At 40.2% G+C, this 18,909-nt stretch overlaps 1 protein-coding gene across 1 annotated transcript in view; it reads right to left on the bottom strand.

The window, feature by feature from the left end:
- CAMK1D (calcium/calmodulin dependent protein kinase ID) overlaps positions 1 to 18,909 on the bottom strand; it is a 437,677-nt gene that overhangs the window by 153,682 nt on the left and 265,086 nt on the right. The gene's annotated exons all lie outside the window — the stretch shown is intronic.

Raw genomic sequence — 18,909 nt, 5'->3', positions numbered from 1 at the left:
AAAAAAATCCATGAAAAGCATAATGATGGAAAGGGATTTTGCCCCACTCCCAACATCTGGGCATTTTCTCTCTCTCTCTCTCTCTTTTAAATCATTATAGGGATTACCAAGGATATGTATAATATATATTTACATGAGAAACTGACAGACCATCCCAGTGGTCTTTACATCTCACGGCTATATGAAGCTGTTTGATTCATACAGTGATTTGATTTTTTAAAAATAAGCAGTTGTTTAAAAATATTTTAGGAGCACTTGGGTGACTCAGTCAGTTAAGCATCTGTCTTGGACTCAGGTCATGATGCCAGGGTCCTGGGATCAAACCCTATATCAGGCTCCCTGCTCAGCAGGGAGTCTGCTTCTCCCTCTCCCTCTGCCCCTCCCCCTCATACACATGCACTCTCTCTCTCTCAAATACGTAAATTAAATCTTCAAAAAATATATTTTAGAACAATCCCATTATTTACATCTTTTATTTAGACATATGAATCGATGATCTCCTACTATACTTAGAAATGTCTTTTAAAAATTCAGTCACCTCCCTCAAGGACTAGAGTCCTATCTTCCAAAGAACTTGGCATCAATCAGTGGGAAATACCCTGGCTGGAACTGCTTCTGAGATACTTGCTTCTCTAATGCACTGATCCCATGTCTGACCCAAGGCAGTTTCTCTGCATCGCCCCAGCCCATCTGACCTCCCATAGAGGCAGTGGGAGGTCACCGATCCATTGAAAGCCCCTGCAAACTCAAAGTACTCCACTCTCCTAGGAGGAACAACAGCTTCTTAAAATACCAAGAGGTCACAAACTTCCTGCTGTGGCTGAGTCCCTCCCCAGGAGCTCTCTGACTTGCCAGAAGCCAGGCCCATGGGCCCCTAGGCTCCGCGGTGTGTGTACTAAGGGTGTCTGTGACATCACTCCCATCACAGACCAGAAATTGCCCTTCCTTAATGTCCTGTTCTCTTTATGGTTTATTTTACTTGTTTTAAAGGCATCAGGTGCCACATCTGTATGCAAAGCAACCTCACTCCTATGACAGCTCACCTGTGCATCCTTTATGAGTGAAATATCGGATTTAGTTGCCCTGAAATACCTCCGTCTCATTTGCTTCGTCACTAGGGGTCTGAATAAATGGTTATCCCAGAGGTAATGAAAAGAAAGGTGTAATGTTGAATACAAATGTTTACTGATAGGTTAATTAGGAAGCACTACAAAAAATACAAAACAAAAACAAAAACAAAAAAACCCTAGATCCCTATATTCATTTACTTAATAATCATGAGGACAGAACTATCATGTTCCAGGCATTGGGCTGGACCTTGAGGATGCAAAAATAGTAAGACAACAATCCTGTTCTCAAGGAGCTTAGTCAGATGAGACACATATGAGCAAATAAGAGCAGAAAGAACACGATACAATCATGAGTGGGCACGGGCGGAGCAGCCAGGAAGACGGGCTTTACTCCCAGAGAGACAGCAGGTTAGAAAGAGCATCACAGATAGAACTACTGTATAATCTAGTATCCAACCAGTCCTTCTTAAGAGTGTATAAAACCGTATGGTGGGGGTGCCTGGGTGGTTCAGTGGGTTAAAGCCTCTGCCTTCAGCTCAGGTCATGATCCCAGGGTCCTGGAATTGAGCCCCACATCAGGCTCTCTGCTCAGCGGGGAGCCTGTTTCCTCCTCTCTCTCTGCCTGCTTCTCTGCCTACTTGTGATCTCTGTCAAATAAATAAATAAAATCTTTAAAAAAACAAACAAACAAAAAAACCGTATGATGTCTGAAACTTTTATTTGTGGGCTTAAAAACTGACTTATCAAGTGGGTAAGGCCCAAAGAAGAATTCTGTTTAACAATTATTTTTTTAAAGCAGAATTATCTCCAAAGAAATCAAAATAACCTATACCTATGTATATTAAAACAAAAACATTTTAACTTCTTTCCATTCATTGTCTGAATATCAGAAAATAATCACAGCATAATAATTAGTCTTTGCACATATTCATACACTTAATTAATCTTTATTCACTTCTGTCCCTACATGCATATCTGAAGAATGCAATTCATCCCAAAGTAAATTTATAATCTTTCATATGATTTGCTTATAATCGTTTTCACAGTTGTATTTTATAATCACTAAGTTTGAACCCATCAACAACCTTAGCAAATTCTTCTCTAATGACTATAATGTTTTTAACTTGGAAAACACTTCAAGTGGTCTAAGACCTGTAAACTTGTTAAACAGACACATTCGAGCTGCACATTTTTAGTCAAAATGTATAAATATTCCAGCCCCGATTTTTTTTCCACAGGTACTGTCATTTTGCTACCTTCCTTCAACAAATGATACTTCCTTCAACAAAAGATAATATTCTTAGAAGATAAACCTTGTCAAAGAAACTGTCCCTATTAATGGTTCTTTAAGTGCTGCTCCAAATTTGGACACTACAAAATAATCAGCCTTCCCAATCTCATTCCTTGCGGTGCAGATATAAAATTATCCAATTAAAAATAGGAGCTCCAACCAAGACACTTCCCACAGATTGAGTTATTCCAAAGCACAATTCTAGAATTTCAAGCCTAACTCTTAGACACTATCAAGCTCTCCTCACCTCATTTGTGCAACTTTCTTTCTTTCACAGCAATGTCTTTCTCAAGTGCTGTTTTCAATAATTGCAATTTACTAAAAGCTTCAAAATTTGCTGTTTTTCACACTTCGCTCATGGAATACTTTGAGTCAAAATTTCCAACTGTCTTTGAATCAATGCCGCCAACATATGGGGGATTTATATACAAAGAAGTATGATACTATTTAGTATACTTACACTGATTTACAAAATACATCCCTCAAAGGCTCATGCAGTTCAAATATGCAATTGATGGAGCAGGTAGTTTAGGAAGAATAATCAATTCCTGTATCTGGAATACATGAAATATAAGAGAATGGAGGAAGACTCTAACGAGAGGCATGGGATAGGAGAACCGAGTGGCGCTGAGGCCTGAGATAAGTGGTTATTACAGAGGGAGTACAATGGGACACTCTTTCTGGGAGGAGCACCACCTAATTTTCAGCAGCTACAAGCCTGCGGACCCCGCAGCCCTGCATAGGAGCAGAGGACACAGGCAGCCGCACTGATGTCCTATTTTGCATCTGCAGGGTGGATGCAGTGGGCGCAAGGGGAAGGATGCTGGTGGGGGAGTGCCAGTGGCCATCGGTGGGGTTAGCCTGGGTCAGGAAGCCCTCCCTGGGGTTGGGGGCTCCCAGCAATGTCCAAGAAAGAAAGACAACACTAGGAGTTGTTGTCACCCGGGCTGAAGGCAGGCATTGGAGTGGTGGGGACTAAGATGACAGAGTGGCAGCAGCTCTGGGAATGCCATTCTAGAGCACAGCCATGGGCAGGAGAGGAGCAAGGGAGGCTGGCCGGAGCAGAGTAGGAGAGCCTGGACTACACAGGAAGTCAGGATTTTTTACTTCCAGATGTATAGGTAATCATCCAGATGTGGCATCAGGGGATCCAGCAGGATTCTAAATGCTTGCTTCAAAACAGGAACCAGAGGGGCGCCTGGGTGGCTCAGTGTATTAAGCCGCTGCCTTCGGCTCAGGTCATGATCTCAGGGTCCTGGGATCGAGCCCCACATCGGGCTCTCTGCTCCGCAGGGAGCCTGCTTCATCCTCTCTCTCTGCCTGCCTCTCTGCCTACTTGTGATCTCTCTCTCTGTCAAATAAATAAATAAATAAAAATCTAAAAAAAAAAAAAAAAAAAAAAAAAGCAAGAACCAGAGAGCCTCTCTACAACCCAGCCATTCTGGGGCCAGCCCCCCTCCCACCATGTGAGAGAGCAAATTGCATCCATTCGTCAGGGCTGCCAAGCCAGCTTCAGCAGCAACATGTCTTATTTATAAAGCCATGGATTCAGAGAGATAAGACGTGGTTTTAGAAACATCATCTTGGGAAATGGAGAGACTTAGCCAGCAAATGCAGAAAACCCAACAGATTTCTAACATTTGTGCTTGTGCCATGGGGATTTCCACTGAGAAAACGTGGAGCAGCAAAAGAAACATGAGACCATGGGATTTCAGACCAGAGGCCATAAGCTCGTCTTCAATAAATAAACAAACAACAGTAAGAACCCCTCCATGTTACAGGTAGGCCCAGGGATACCAGACACTGAGTTGTCACAGAGCCCATCACAGGCAGAAAGGAGCCTGGAACTCACAGATTGTGACCCTTGTCCAGTGCTCTTCCCATTGTACTGTACAGCATTCCCAAATAAACTTCTTAACTAATCCCCTCGAGATCTCCCTCAAATTTCCTTCTAGATGCCTGACATCATGTCCCACATGGGAACATGAAGGGGTTTACATTTAATAATCCCACCTTTCCTGGTGACACAGTCTGAAAAACATTTGCATTTCCATGATTCTAATGAAGGGGCAGGGATTTCCTCAAAAGGACAGAAGTTGAGGTTGGATTAGATGATTTCCATGCTCCTGGACTGGAAAAACAAATATTATTAAAATGCCTACCTACCCAAAGTCATCTACACATGTAATGCAATCTCTATCAAAATACCAACAGCATTTTACATAGAACTAGAATGAAGAATCCTAAAAGTTGTATGGAACCACAAAAGACCCTGAAGAGTGAAAGCAATCTTGAAAAAGCAAAGCAAAGCTGGAGACTCCATAATTCTGGACTTCAAAACTGTAGTAATCAAAACAGTATGGTACTGGCACAAAAACAGACACACAGATCAATAACTCAGAATAGAAAACCCAGAAATGAGCCCAAAATTATATGGTCAATTAATCTTTGACAAGGCCAGAAAGAATATACATTGAGAAAAAGATAATCTCTTCAACAAATGGTGTTGGGAAAACTGGACCACTTTCTGACCCCATACACAAAAATAAATTCAGAATGAATTAAAGACCTCAGTGTGAGACCAGAAACCAAAAAAATCCTAAAAGAGAACACAGAGAACACAGGCAGTACCCTCTTTGAAAGCAGCCATAGCAACTTCTTTCTAGGTACGCCTTCCGAGACAAGGGAAATGAAGCAAAAAATAAACTTGGGACTCATCAAAATAAAAATTAAAAAATCTTCTTCACAGTGAAGGAAACAATCAACAAAACTAAAAGGCAACATGTGGAGTGGGAGAAGATATTTGCAAATGACACGGCAGATAGAGGTTTAGTATTCAAAATATATAAAGAACTTCTATAACTCAAAACCCCAAAACCAAATAATCCAATTAAAAAATGGAACAGATAATTCTCCAAAGCAGATATCCAGATGGCCAATAGAAATATGAAAAGATGCTCATCACTACTCATCATCAGGGAAATGCAAATCATAACCACAATGAGATATATCTTCATATCTGTCAGAATGGCTAAAATCACCAAGCCAAGAAACAGCAGGTGTTGGTGAAGATGTGGAGAAAAAGAAACCCTGGTTTATTTTTAGTGGGAATGCAAAAAGTATGGAGGTTCCTCAAAATGTTAAAAACAGAACTACCTTATGATCTAGGAATCGCACAACTGAGTATTTACCCAATGGATACAAAAACACTAATTCAAAGGGATACATGCCCCCCCGCCCCGATGTTTATAGCAGCATTATTTACAATAGCAAGATGTGGAAGCATCCCAAGTGTCCATGGATTGATGAACGGATAAAGAAGTGGGATGCATACACAATGGAATATTCTGAGCCATATAAAGAGTGAAATCTTACCTTTTGCAGGGACGTGGATGGAGCTAGAGAGTATTGTGATAAGTGAAATAAGTCAGTCAGAGAAAGACAAATATGATCTTACTCATGTGTAGAATTTAAGAAACAACCAACATTTCTCCTCCTGAACTTAGGTCCTACTCACGCAGCCCTCCTCCCCTCTGAGAGCCTTCTGTTGTACCAACTCCCCGGTCCCCTGGGGACCCCCATCTTCCTTCAGCATAGGGGCGTGGGGGCTCACACCCATCCTGCACCTGCCACTCCATGGCCCAGAGATGTTTTCCTGACAGTCAAATGCAGGGCTGGCCACACAATCTGCGGGTCCCAGCGCAGAATAAACGCATGCATTCCTTACCCAAAGAAAACAGGGAAAAAAAAATGTTTCCTTTTTGTACAATGTCTCATTCAACCTGTCATGGTGTTTTCTAATCTGTTGTTTAAAGTCATGCTCCCTTGGTCATGCAGATACTCGCCTGCAGGCTACATGCAGACCCCATGGTCCCTGGGGGTCCAGCCCAAACTGCTGAGCTATATTCATGCATCTGACCCAACCCCTTGCCCACAGGCCCAGGTCCCCACCGGCTGGGACCAAGGGAGTAGGCAACTCAGAAACTCTCTTGGGAGGTGGCGGAAGGTGGAACTCAAAGCCCCTCGGACTTCACTGACAAAACACAGATTCAAAGATTATATTATTTTAAGATGACAAGTACAAATTTTAAGAATTTTAAGATGGCAAGTACAAAGCATTAAACCCCATGTGGCGCCCTCCTGAGTGTGGGGCTCTGTGTGACTACACAGGTCACATACTGATGAGGCAGGTTTGGTCACGTGGCTTTTCCCGTACCCTCCCCTTCCACCAGGTCTCTGCTCAAATGTCCAAATGTTAACAGATAGGTCTCCCCTGACCACTTCATATAAAATAGCAAACCACCTACCTACCTTTTGGCATTCTGTCTCTCCCTCACTTTTGTTATTTTTCTCAAGAGACTTTGTCACAACTCAATAGATACTTATTTTATCAATTGTTTGTCCATTGTCTATACCTTCTGCTGCCATGTAATTCTTCTATGAGGGAAGGCAGTCCATAGTACTCATGTCTATATCCCCACTGGTTAATCAAGCCAGACACATGGCAAGGGCTCCATAAGTGCATGCTGAGTAAATGAATGAATGGTTAGCATGATGAATAATGATCAGTGCAGACCACAAATGTTGTAGAATTTCAGGAAAGAGTGAAAGGGCCTGTGGTGCAGCTCACATTTTATAGGGGAATGATTAAAATCCAAAATTGCATTCTTTGAGGTTTATGCAGAATGCTCTGGGTCCCAGGGAGTGCCCCCGTGGAGGAGACACCCTAGGGGAAAGGGTGGCTAGGACTTAGCTGATGGCTGTGCTGGTCTGGGGGTGGGGGGGCAGAAACTGTGCTCCTGGGTGATGGGCTGGTACAAAGACAGGCATTGTAAGGAGCTTGCGTGGGATAGTGAGGGGTTTACTCGGACACTCTAAAAGAAAAGTAAGTTACTACATGCCTGACAAGGGTGAAAAGAACATTGTCGAGATTGGGAAAACATGAGCACCAACCTGGGGTTGGAGTTCACACATCATATGTACAGGGCATGAGGAAATTGTTTTATCCTGAGTAGAGAGCCTGTTTCTTTTAATAAGTCATCAGAGAGAACTGAGGTCCAGGAGCATCTCAAACCAAAAGGTGTCGTCTGATATACTCAGAAATGTATTAGTGTGTAGGCATTTTTTTTTTTTTTTACAAGCCCTGCTTTTATCTACTTGGGAAATTAGAAGCAATGAAGTTCATGGTGATACCTTCTGGATTTTTAATTTTACAAGTCTCAGCTTGCTGGCTTTAGTGCATTACATGTTTCTTTAAATCAAATAAATATTTGTATAACATATAAGTTAATAAATGGATAATTTCTGAAATTGATGCTTTATTTTCTACATGATTCTATTCTTTTAAAAAAGATTTTATTTATTTATTTGAGAGAGAGAGCGCGCAATGATGGGGAGTAAAAGAGGGAGAGAAAGAAGCAGGCTCCCTGTGCAGCAGGGAGCCAGACCTGGGACTCAGTCCCAGGATCCTGAGATCATGACCTGAGCCAAAGGCAGCCACTTAACCAAATGAGCCACCCAGGAGCCCCACATGACTCTATTCTTTTGAACTTCTATGGATTCTCAAATTTGAGTGCTAATAACCAGTTGTTATTTATCAAAATTATTACAGTTGTAGGAGAGGTGGTGTGGGAATGGGGGAAACAGGTGAAGGGAATTAAGTGTACACTATCACAATGAACACTGAGCACTGTATGGAATTACTGAATCACTGTATTGTGCACCTGAAACTAATATAACACTGTATGGTAACTCTACTGGAATCAAAATAAAAATAAAAAACTATTTAAAAAAACCAAAACAATAAAAAAAATGTTTACAGTTGTTCTATAATGTATGGGATATTTAAATTGCACATACTTTAAAGAACTCATTAGAAACTTAATGAAAGATGTTAAATTTCATCTAAATTGGAGAGAACGGACAAGATGATGTTTAGAAAGGTACTGGGAAAATCCTTAAGTCAAAAGTGATTGTATTAAAAACATGGTTATAAAAAGTAAAAACTGGGGACACCTGGTGGCTCAGTTGCTAAGTGTCTGACTCTTGGATTTGATAAAGGAAATCTGTGTTCTAAGGGGGCTGACCAATCCAGCAGGGGAATCCCAGTCTCAGCTCCAGGGCCATTTCGGCTCCCCACAACCCCCGCCGCCCCAGCTCCTGCCCCACCAGCGACAGCCGCAAGACTGACACAGATACAGAAGTAAAAGTGTATAAACTACCCACTTTGTTCGTGCTTGGGGCTCAAATCTTGGAAGATTACCCTCCTCTGAGCCTGCCAGCGTTAAATAAACCTCTGATCCTCCAAAGTCTCCAAGTACCACTTGGTTCTTTGGCCAGGATCCAGTCCAGGTTCTGTAACAGTTTCAGCCCAGATCATGATCTCAGGATCATGAGATTGAGCCCCTTATCAACCTGCTCAAGATTCTCTCTCTCCCTCTCTGGTCTCTCTCTCTCTTTCTAAATAAATAAATGAATAAATAAATAAATAAATAAATAAATAAATGTAAAAACTATTACAAGAAACAAAGGAGAATATTATACAATGATAAGATGGTCAATTTATCAAGAAGATATAAACACCACCTATGGACAGAACAGCAGAGCTTCAAAATACACGAAGCAAATATTGATAGAACTGCAGGGAGAAAAAGGCAGCTTGGTGAAAACAGTAGGAGACTTCCATACTCTAATCTCCATAGCAGACAGAACAACCAGACAGAATATCAGTTAGGAAAACAGAGAACATGAGCAACACCAAAGACCAGTTGGACCTTACACACACACACAGAATGCAATCCAACAAGTGCAAAAGACACATTTTTTCCCAAGTTCACGTGGAACATTTGCCACCATAGGCTATGCAAAAAGCAAAAACAAAAACAAAAACAAAAAAAACAAGGCTTAATAATTTTTAAAAGGCTGAAAATTATATAGAGTAACTTTTCCAAGCATAGTGGAAGAAAACTAGAAAATCAATCACAGAAAGAAAACTGGAAAATTCATCAAAACATAGAAATCAAACAACACTTTCTTAAACAACCATGAGGTCAAAGAAGAAATCACAGAGAAATGAGAAAATATCTGGAGACAAACAAAAATGAAAACACAGCATACCAAAACCTATGGGATGCAGCAAAAGCAGTGCTAAGAGGAAAATTTATAGTAAATGTTTACATTAAAAGAGAAGAAAGTTCTCAGAAAACATGATTGTATATTAGAAATTTCATAGACTTGAACCTGGTAAAAGTGGTTCATGTTTATAATGGACCTTAGTTTTCTTTACCTTCTTAGCTCTTGCTAAGAAGAGCTTTGTATCTCAATGGATTTTCCAGTGGCAGGAGGGGAAAAAATAACAATATGTATTAAATTATTGGCCTGGAGGATGACAAAGCTGCAGCAGCAGAGCCCAAAGTACTGACTCCATCCCCCAAGACTGGACCCCACAACAGACTAAACCTTCATAGACTGGACACACACACACACCCTTGACAGATTGGACCCCTTACATTTTGGACCCCCATAGACTGAACTCCTCACAGACTGGACCCCCTCAGACACCACACCCCTCACAGAATAGACCCCCTCACAGACTGGACCCCCTCTCAGACTAAACCCCCTCACAGACAGGACCCCTTAGAGTCCAGACACTTCACAGACCAGACCCCTTTATATACTAGGCCCCCTCACAGAATAAACCCCTCATGTCCTACCCAAGCACCTTAATACTTCTCCCTGTATCAGCCCTTCAGCCTGGAACATACCCCACACCCCACCTACGATCAGCATAACCATCTGGCTTGTCCTAATCATCCTCTACCCAAGATTATCTCCTCCACACAGCCTTCCCTGTGACCCAGAGTCCCTGCACAATCCCCAAGTGGGATTGTGTCATGATGGCTCCTCCATAAAGAAAACCACTTGAGAGACCAGCTGTGCCTCCAACCCCTTCCCACCCACCTAATACTAAACAGAAGCCACTAGTCCCTAGGTTCTCAATTAGTGTCTGATGTGAACAAAGAGATTTTGGAAATTTATATGTAAATAAATTAAGGTGGCATAGGCAGAATCACTTTTATCTTCATTATTATGCTTGGCTACTTAAAAGACTTTCTATTGGGAATAATAATTTGTGTTCTAAGTACAAGTGTTTCTGGGAACACACTGTATGAATTATGAATACGATATCCACATGAAGCTAACACTGGCAACCCCCACAAACAGGGAATGGTACAAACAGCCTCACACAGACTCCGATGGAGTAGATTAACCATATTTTTCTCTTGGAAGCTACATACATTTCCATGTCTTGGACTACACAGGAATCTAAAATTTTTTAAAGGAAGTATATTTAGTTATTAGTGTTTCAAACTCAGCAGGTAAATTCTAGATACTTTAATACTATCATGAAATAAAATATTAGAAATATTTGTATCTTATGTGGAATGTACATAATGAAACATATAATATTGGTAAAACATGCCCATCTATTCCTTCATTAATCAACAAAATTATTTAAGAAAGAAACATGATCCTTGCTGTGTATGTTGAGATTAGTTTAGTGATTTTCTGTGAGATTATTTAGTAAACTTCTTCCCCTCACAAACCATAACAAAACACAAGGTACTTTCTAGTTAGATCTGCTTTTAAAATACTTCTTGAATCATAAATAATAATTTTTTCCTAGTAAACCAAACTATTCACATTAGTATTAACTACAAGATATTTTTCCTAGAAAATATCAGCAGTGGATGGTATTACGTTGGCTAAGTGCATTTTCTAGGTCACTTGCTGGCTTGGGTAAAAGATCCAATCTCTCTGTTCAAGTCCTTCTTGTAAAATTGGGATAAAAGACCTCCCAGGAGGGGACACAGTTGGTTAAGTGTCTGCCTTTAGTTCAGCTCATGAACCCAGGGTCCTGGGATGGAGCCCTGCATTGGGCTCTCTGCTCAGCAAGGAGTCTGCTTTTCCCTCTCCTTCTGCTCCCTCCTTACATGTGCTTTCTCTCTCTCTCACTCTCGCTCACTCTCTTGCTCTCTCAAATAAATAAATAAAATATTTTTTAAAGCGGCTCCTAAGTTTTTGTAAGGGTTAAATGAGTGAATACATGTTAATCATTATCCCTTTTATATGTAATTATATTAATGGAACAAATATGTATTAAATGCCTACCATACCATGTGCACACTGTTCTAGCAAAGAACAAAAAGATGAGAGAAGTTTTCAAGGGTGACAAGTTCTATAGAGAAAGATCAAGTTGGGGAGGGGGACAGGGAGTGAATGTGAGCACGGGGGGGAGGTGGAGGGGGTAGCTATCTCATACAGGGGATCTTGGGACTATCTCAATGAGAAGGTGCTTCCTGGCAAAATTTTGATTATTTCCTTCATTCCAGGCAAGGATGAAGTTCTCAAAGGGAAAGTGTTCCTCACAGAGAGAACACAAGGTCAAAGGCCCACAGTGGTGCAGGCTTCCCATCTTTGAGGACCAGCAAGGAGGCCAATGTGGCTGCAGGTGAATGAGGTCACGAGAGGGAAGGGGAAGATGAGGTCAGAGGAGTGACCTGGGGTGCAGGATGCACAGTGCCCTGAAGGTTTCCAAAGTCTGGCTGATCTGCAAAGAAAGAATGGTGTGGTAGTGAAGGTTGTGGGGAGAAAGCTAAGTTTTACAGACGATGGTGGCTTGAATCAGGGTTGTAGCTGTGGAAATGACAGGACAGTGGGTAGATTGTCAACGGTCCTAAGCAGGGACCATGGGATTTGCCCATGGTTAAGGATTGTGGGACCGAAGTGCAAAAGATGAGTCAAGGATGACTATGGCTTTTGGCCTGAACGACTTATAAGAGAGTTGCCATTTGCTAAGATGAGCTAAACAGCAGGAGAAGCAGATTTTGTGTAAAATTCAGGAGTTTATTTTGGATCTGGTAAGTGAGTGATGCTTATTACACAGCCAAGTGGGACTCTTGAGCAGAAAGTTAGATATACATGCATGGTTTCAGGGGAAGAGTCCAGGCTGCTGATAAAAATTCAGGAGTGACCCATATATAGAAATTTAAGTCTTACTGAAAATATGACATAACTCAATAGGGAATATAATATTTTTTAGGAAAAAATTAGTCATTCTGATATATCCCTTGAATTATACCAGCCTGAAGGATATTTTATATCCTACGCTGGTATAGATATCAAAGGGGAGGGGATGAGGGGTGTCCTTTATCATCTCCAAATATATGGGCTGATATTCCATAACCAAAGTCAGATGACGAATAAAGTCTAAACAAATGGACTTCTTATCTGTAATTTATCTCAATGTCATCCTGACCTCATACTATCTAAAGAAGAATGGTCCAAAAATTAGTGTTCTAGAAAAGAAGATCATTCTCCAAAAACCCAAATAAAATCATAAATATAGACCACCATAAACAATCAAGTGTCTTCTGCCATAGCAGCAAAGGAACAAATATGCTACAGTACTCAGAATTGAAATAGCAATTAGTTAAGTAATAAAATTAGGGTGTTGAGCATCTCCTGTTCCGTCTGAGCATCAGTGCCCAAGATGATGTTTCCTAGGAAACCAAAAACCTCCCCAGCACAAATGTTGTGAAATAAGTCCCCCCCAAATGTTGTATTCTAGACACTCCCCAAGGACTTAGAAACAAAATCAATCCGATCAAGTCAGTTAAAAAAAGACAGAATACATTAAACAAAGAAATAGAAGACTTACACACTGAAACTATAGGATGTTAAAAAAAATGAGAGATCTAAGTAAATGAGGGTTTGACCATGTTTATGGGTTGAAATATTTGATTTTTTTAAAGTTGTCAGTTGGTTGCAAACTAATATACAGATCCAATGCAATCCTAAACAAATTCCCAGAAGCCTTTCTGCAAGATAGATAGATAAACTGATTCTGACATTCATATGAAAATGCAAACAATCTAGAATACCCAAAGCAATTTTTTTTAAAAAGATTTATTGATTTCAGAGAAAGACACAGAGAAAAAGAAGCAGACTCCCCACTGAGCACAGAGCCTGGGGCTATATCCCATGACCCTGAAATCATGACCTGAGCTGAAATCAAGTCAGATGCTTAACTGCCTGAGCCACCCAGGCACCCTTAGAATATCCAAAGCAATTTTAAGAAAATAATAACAAAGTTAGAGGACTATGATACCTGATTCAAGACCTATTAGAAAGTACAGTAAATGAGATGGTATGGTATTAACAAAAGACAGATATATCGAGTAACGGAACAGAATAAGTTCAGAAATTAAATCAGCCTTATATGGTCAACTGATTTTTGACACAGGTACCAAGGCAAGGAATTGAGAAAAGAAAAGTCCTTTTAAAGAATGGTGCTGAATATTGGATATCCCAATGGAAAAATAAAAGAATATCATCCTTATCTCATACCATACACTAAAATCAACTTGAAGTTTATCTCACAAGACCTAAGTGGAAAAACTAAAACTACACAACTTCTAGAAGAAAAGAACATTTGCAAACTTAGGGTAGGCAAAGACTTCTCATACAGGACTTAAAAAGCGCGAACCATAAGAGAAAATAAATAAATTGATGAGTTGAACTTTATCACCACTAAAACTTTTCCTATTCAAAAGGTGCCATGAAGAATTAGGTGTTGGTTTCTTGGGTATGACACCAAAAGCATAAATGACAAAAGAAAAAATGAGCTGATCTACATCAAGATTGAAAACTTTGAGAACACCACTGAGAAGGTAAAAGGACAACCTACAGGAAAAGAGAAAATATTTTAATGTATCTCCAAGAAGGGACTTATACTAGAATATATATAGAAGTCTCGCAGCTCAAAAAAAAAAAAAGGGCAAACAACCCAATTTACAAATGCATAAGGTATTTGAATAGATATTTCTTTGAATGGATACGCAAGTGTCCAATAAGCCTGTGGAAAGATGATGTACATTAGTCAACAGGGAAAGATAAGTCAAAACTGAAAGGAGACATCACTTCACAACTGCAAGGATGGCCATCAACAGAAAGACAAATAATAAACGAGTCCTGGAGAGTGTGTGGAGATGCTGGGATCCTGATATACTGCTCGTAAGATTGTAAAATGGGGCAGTCTCTTTGGAACACAGGTCAGAAGTTCCTCAAAATGTTCAACATCAAGTTACCCTTTGACCCAGCTGTTCCACTCCTCGGTATACACCCAAAGGAAATGAAAACATATGGTCACACAAAAATTTGCACATGGAAATGTCTAGCATCCTTATCATTAATAGCTGAAAAGTAAAAACTACCTAAATGTCCATTAACCAATGAATGGATAAGTAAAATGTGATATATCCATGTAATGGGGTATTATTTGGCCATAAGAAGGAATGCAGTATCAACACATGCTACAACATGGGTAAATCCTGAAAACACTGAGCCACATGAAAGAAGACTGTCACCAAAGACCACACATCATATGATCTAGAATAAGCAAATGCATGGGAACAGAAAGTAAGAGGGCGGGGAGGGAAGAACTGCGAGTCACTGCTGATGGGTATGGATCTCTTTCGGTTGTCCTCTTTTAGAACATAAAGTGTTCTAAAATTAGATTGTGTGATTGCTGCTCAACCCTGTGACCAAAACAAAAACCACTGAATTGTTCACTTTAACTGCATGAATTGTATGTCATGTGGATTACATTTCAAGAAAGCTTATTTTTTAAAAAAAGCTCTATGAAGAAAACAAAAAAAGCAATGGGAAAAAAATTCATATTACATGTATCTGACAAAAGATAGAATAGATAACACTTATGACCCAATAATATGATGATAAACAATCCAATAAAAAATGAGCAAAAGATCTGAAGAGACACTTTACCAAAGAAGATGTGCCAAAGGCCCATCAGGATATAAAAAGGTGATGACCATCAATTATCAGCAGGGAAATGCAAATTAAAACTACTGTGAGATACGAGTATACATCCACTAAAATGGCTAAAATTGAAAAACAAGTCTGAAGTGTTGATAGGAATGTACAGTAAGAACTTATATACACTGTAGACAAAAACGTAAAATGGTAAAACCACTTTGGAAAACTAACAGTTTCTTAGAAAGTTCAACCTAATCCCTACTCCATGGCCCACTCATTCTGCTCCAAGCTCTTCACCCACAGCAAGGCTCTCTCCATGAATGTTCATAGCAGCTTTGTTCATAATGGCCCCCAAACTGGAAATAATCCAAATATCCGGCAACAGCAAATGGATAAAATGTGGACCAGTTGTAACAATGGAATACTACTCAGCAGTGAAAAAGAATGAACTACTGATTGTACCACCACGCAAATTAACATCAGGAAATATGATCAGTGAAATAAGCCAGAGACATGAAGTGTACCACTGTATAATTCCATTTACATCATATTTTAGAAAATGCAAAATCATCTCTAATGAATGAGTAGTCGCCTCCAGGGTCAGGAGTAAGGAAGGGAGCCATCAAAGGACAAAAGGGATCTTTGGGGTGATGGAAATTTTCTGGTTCTGATTACGGTGCTGGTTTGGCCAGTATGATTCGCTCTCACATTCATCACTGAATTGTTCACTTCAAATGGAGGCAATTAATTGGATGTAAATTATACCTCGACAAAGTTGATTTTTAAAAAAAGGAATGAGAACAAATGGAGAAAGAATTTATACACAAGTTAACAGGTGGAAATTAGCAAATCCAATGTTTGTGTAAATAGCACCCCTAAACTTCTCAAGGGTACATGTAAATCGTATTCTCCTTAAACATTTTAAATGATCCTTGCCTCTAGATCTCGATTCTGTAACTAACTTGCCTCACAAACCTCATATGGTAACCCAAGAGTTAATTCTAGCCCAACTCCTCTGGGTTGTTACAAATTCTGAACGAATGTGAGGACATTTTAGGATAACTGTGAAAAAGAGATAAATCTCTGATAGAAAAACTCAGGAAAGGGATGGGGACAGCTGTGCCCCAAGAAGACTTCCAGACTTTGTCCCCAGGTTCGTTCCATTCCGGACACTTTTATGTTCTCATGCTGACCTCACTTTATATAAACTGCTTCTGGTAAGGACACAATCAAGTTGCTTAGAAAGTTAGAATTTAAATCTACTTGAACTTCATCTCACAAAACGAAAGACCATCTGCAGAGATACTAATGAAACGAGACAGATGTCCATAAAGAAACAGTCTGTATTGAGAACCTGCTATTTATGGCACTCTTTATTTTGAATGCATTTTTATTTTTTATACATTTTTCCCATTCAGGACTCACTATAACCTTCTAATGTAAATATTATGATGATGATGATGTCAATATTATTCTTTCTTTCCATTAAGGAAACTGATACTCAGAGAGACCCAGTTACGTGCCCAAATTCACCCAGCTCGTAAGAGGCAAGAGCTGAGATTAACGTAATGGGGATGATTTCAACTGACTTATTTAGCAACATATCCATAAACAGAGAACTTAAAGCAAGTGAATACATATAGCCTGAATTCCAATACTAATGCTTTTTTTTTACATCGCCAATAAAAACACATATTTAAATATTCTACTGACATTCCGTGGGGCTTTTTCTTGTCATTAAAATGTCTTATTCTTCCTACCGGGAAGTCAGCATTTGCTGAGAAAGTGGTTCAGCTGCTTCTTTGAGAGGAGACTCTATTGTTAAAAGGAAAACCACAGCCCCCAAATAGCACCACCTAGGTTAAGGCCCCAAGTCAATAAACCAAGACTTAAAAAATAACCTAATGGCAGTTTCAACCCCCAGGAATGTAATTTTTAATCAGTCAAAATAGAATTTCCTGGTCAATACAAGGAAATTTACCAATAAACTCCTTCTCTTCCCTTTAGGAGGGCAATCCTGCCTCAACAATGCATTCCTTGCTAATAAATTGCTTTTTTTTTTCCTTTTTCAATCCTCTCTCTTTGCCTTTAAAAACCTTCCTTTTGTTAGCTCCGCAAAGCTCTCTGCTTGCTAGATGGGAGGTCTGCCCAACTCGTGAATCATTTAATAAAGCCAACTAGATCTTCATATTTACTAGGTTGAATTTTGTTTTTTAACACTATATAAAACAAAGTCACGTGAGCTTCTAGGGGGTGTCCCAAATTTAGGGAGGGCTACTGCTCTCAGGAGGAATTAGAGTGTGACAAATTATTAAACAGTATAGCAAGAAACCAGGGAAGATGACATTTAGGTAATCAATGAGAACCAGCAGTCAAATCTGCTTAAACCATCAGTCTTATGGGTGACTGACACCCAAAGCTGTAACACTGGTCACTGATGTGGGAAACAAAGGCAAAAGAAAAAAAAAATGATACTTCCTTACTACTTCTAGCCCACTGACACGTCCTTAGAACAGGGAGTGACATTCCTCTAGGAACTTGGCTGCCTGGATCTTAATACTTTGCTTAGGCCAAGAGGTAATCTTAGCCCAACCCCCCAGGATCCTGGAAGTCTACTTTAACATACAAAAATTCCTTTGGAAACTTCCTTGTGTCTACCACCTCCCCACCAAGATACATGTTGGCAATCATTCTCCAAGCATACAACCCCAATATACATCTGAAGAGTCTCATGACGAAACAAAGTTTTACTTTTGTTTTTTAGTTTCTACTAAACAGTCATAAACAAACTTTTTCTAACAATAGCCAGCCCTATCAGGGTCCTGGAATCCTTGTTTCCAAAATAACCTGGAGGCTTATGTAATCCCTAACCCCTCCTCCCAGCTTAAAAGTACATAATGGAAAAAAAAAAAAAAAAAAAAAAAGGGGGCACCTGGGTGGCTCAGTGGGTTAAAGCCTCTGCCTTCAGCTCAGGTCATGATCCCAGAGTCCTGGGATCGAGCCCCACATCGGGCTCTCTGCTCTGCAGGGAGCCTGCTTCCTCCTCTCTCTCTGCCTGCCTCTCTGCCTAGTTGATTTCTCTCTGTCAAATAAATAAAAAATATAAAAAAAAAAAGTACATAATGGGTCACCCATCACAACGCCAGGGCAGCTCTTTCTACCCAGGGGTCCTATCCGTGCTTTATTAAAACCACGTCTCTGCCCTGAAGACATCTCGAGAATTCCTTCTTGGCTGTTGTCTTTGAACCCCAACATTTTCCTACATTGGTCACTACCTAGGACAGTCACTTGATAGAGAAAAATCATCCACATGCTTCTAGTCTGGATACTTTTTAAAAATGTTCGTACAAAAATGTTCTACAATGTCCTACAAAAATGCAAATGAAAACCAAAACCAAAAACCTACTCGTGGGGAGGGCAGGCTCATTTCATTTACCAGTTTGTGTGTTACATTTACATGCGTCTTACATGTTTGGGTCAAGGTTCCACCTGAATATTCAGCTTTCTTATTTCCTCCCTCTTCTGGTAACCTCTGGTGTTACTAGAATGCAGAAGTAACCTGCTGGGGGTGGCGGTGTCATGGTCTGACCCAACTAGACTTGTCTCACGCCTGGCACGAGTTCTAGTTCAGTGCCATGTGCGTTTATGTGCCGGCAGAGTAGCTGGAAGGACAGAGCCCACAGCCACCATCTGCTGCCCTCCCCCAGCATC

Source organism: Meles meles, chromosome 7 (genome assembly GCF_922984935.1).
Source record: "Meles meles chromosome 7, mMelMel3.1 paternal haplotype, whole genome shotgun sequence".
NCBI lineage: Eukaryota > Metazoa > Chordata > Mammalia > Carnivora > Mustelidae > Meles > Meles meles.
This window is presented reverse-complemented; position numbering and strand designations above follow the sequence as displayed.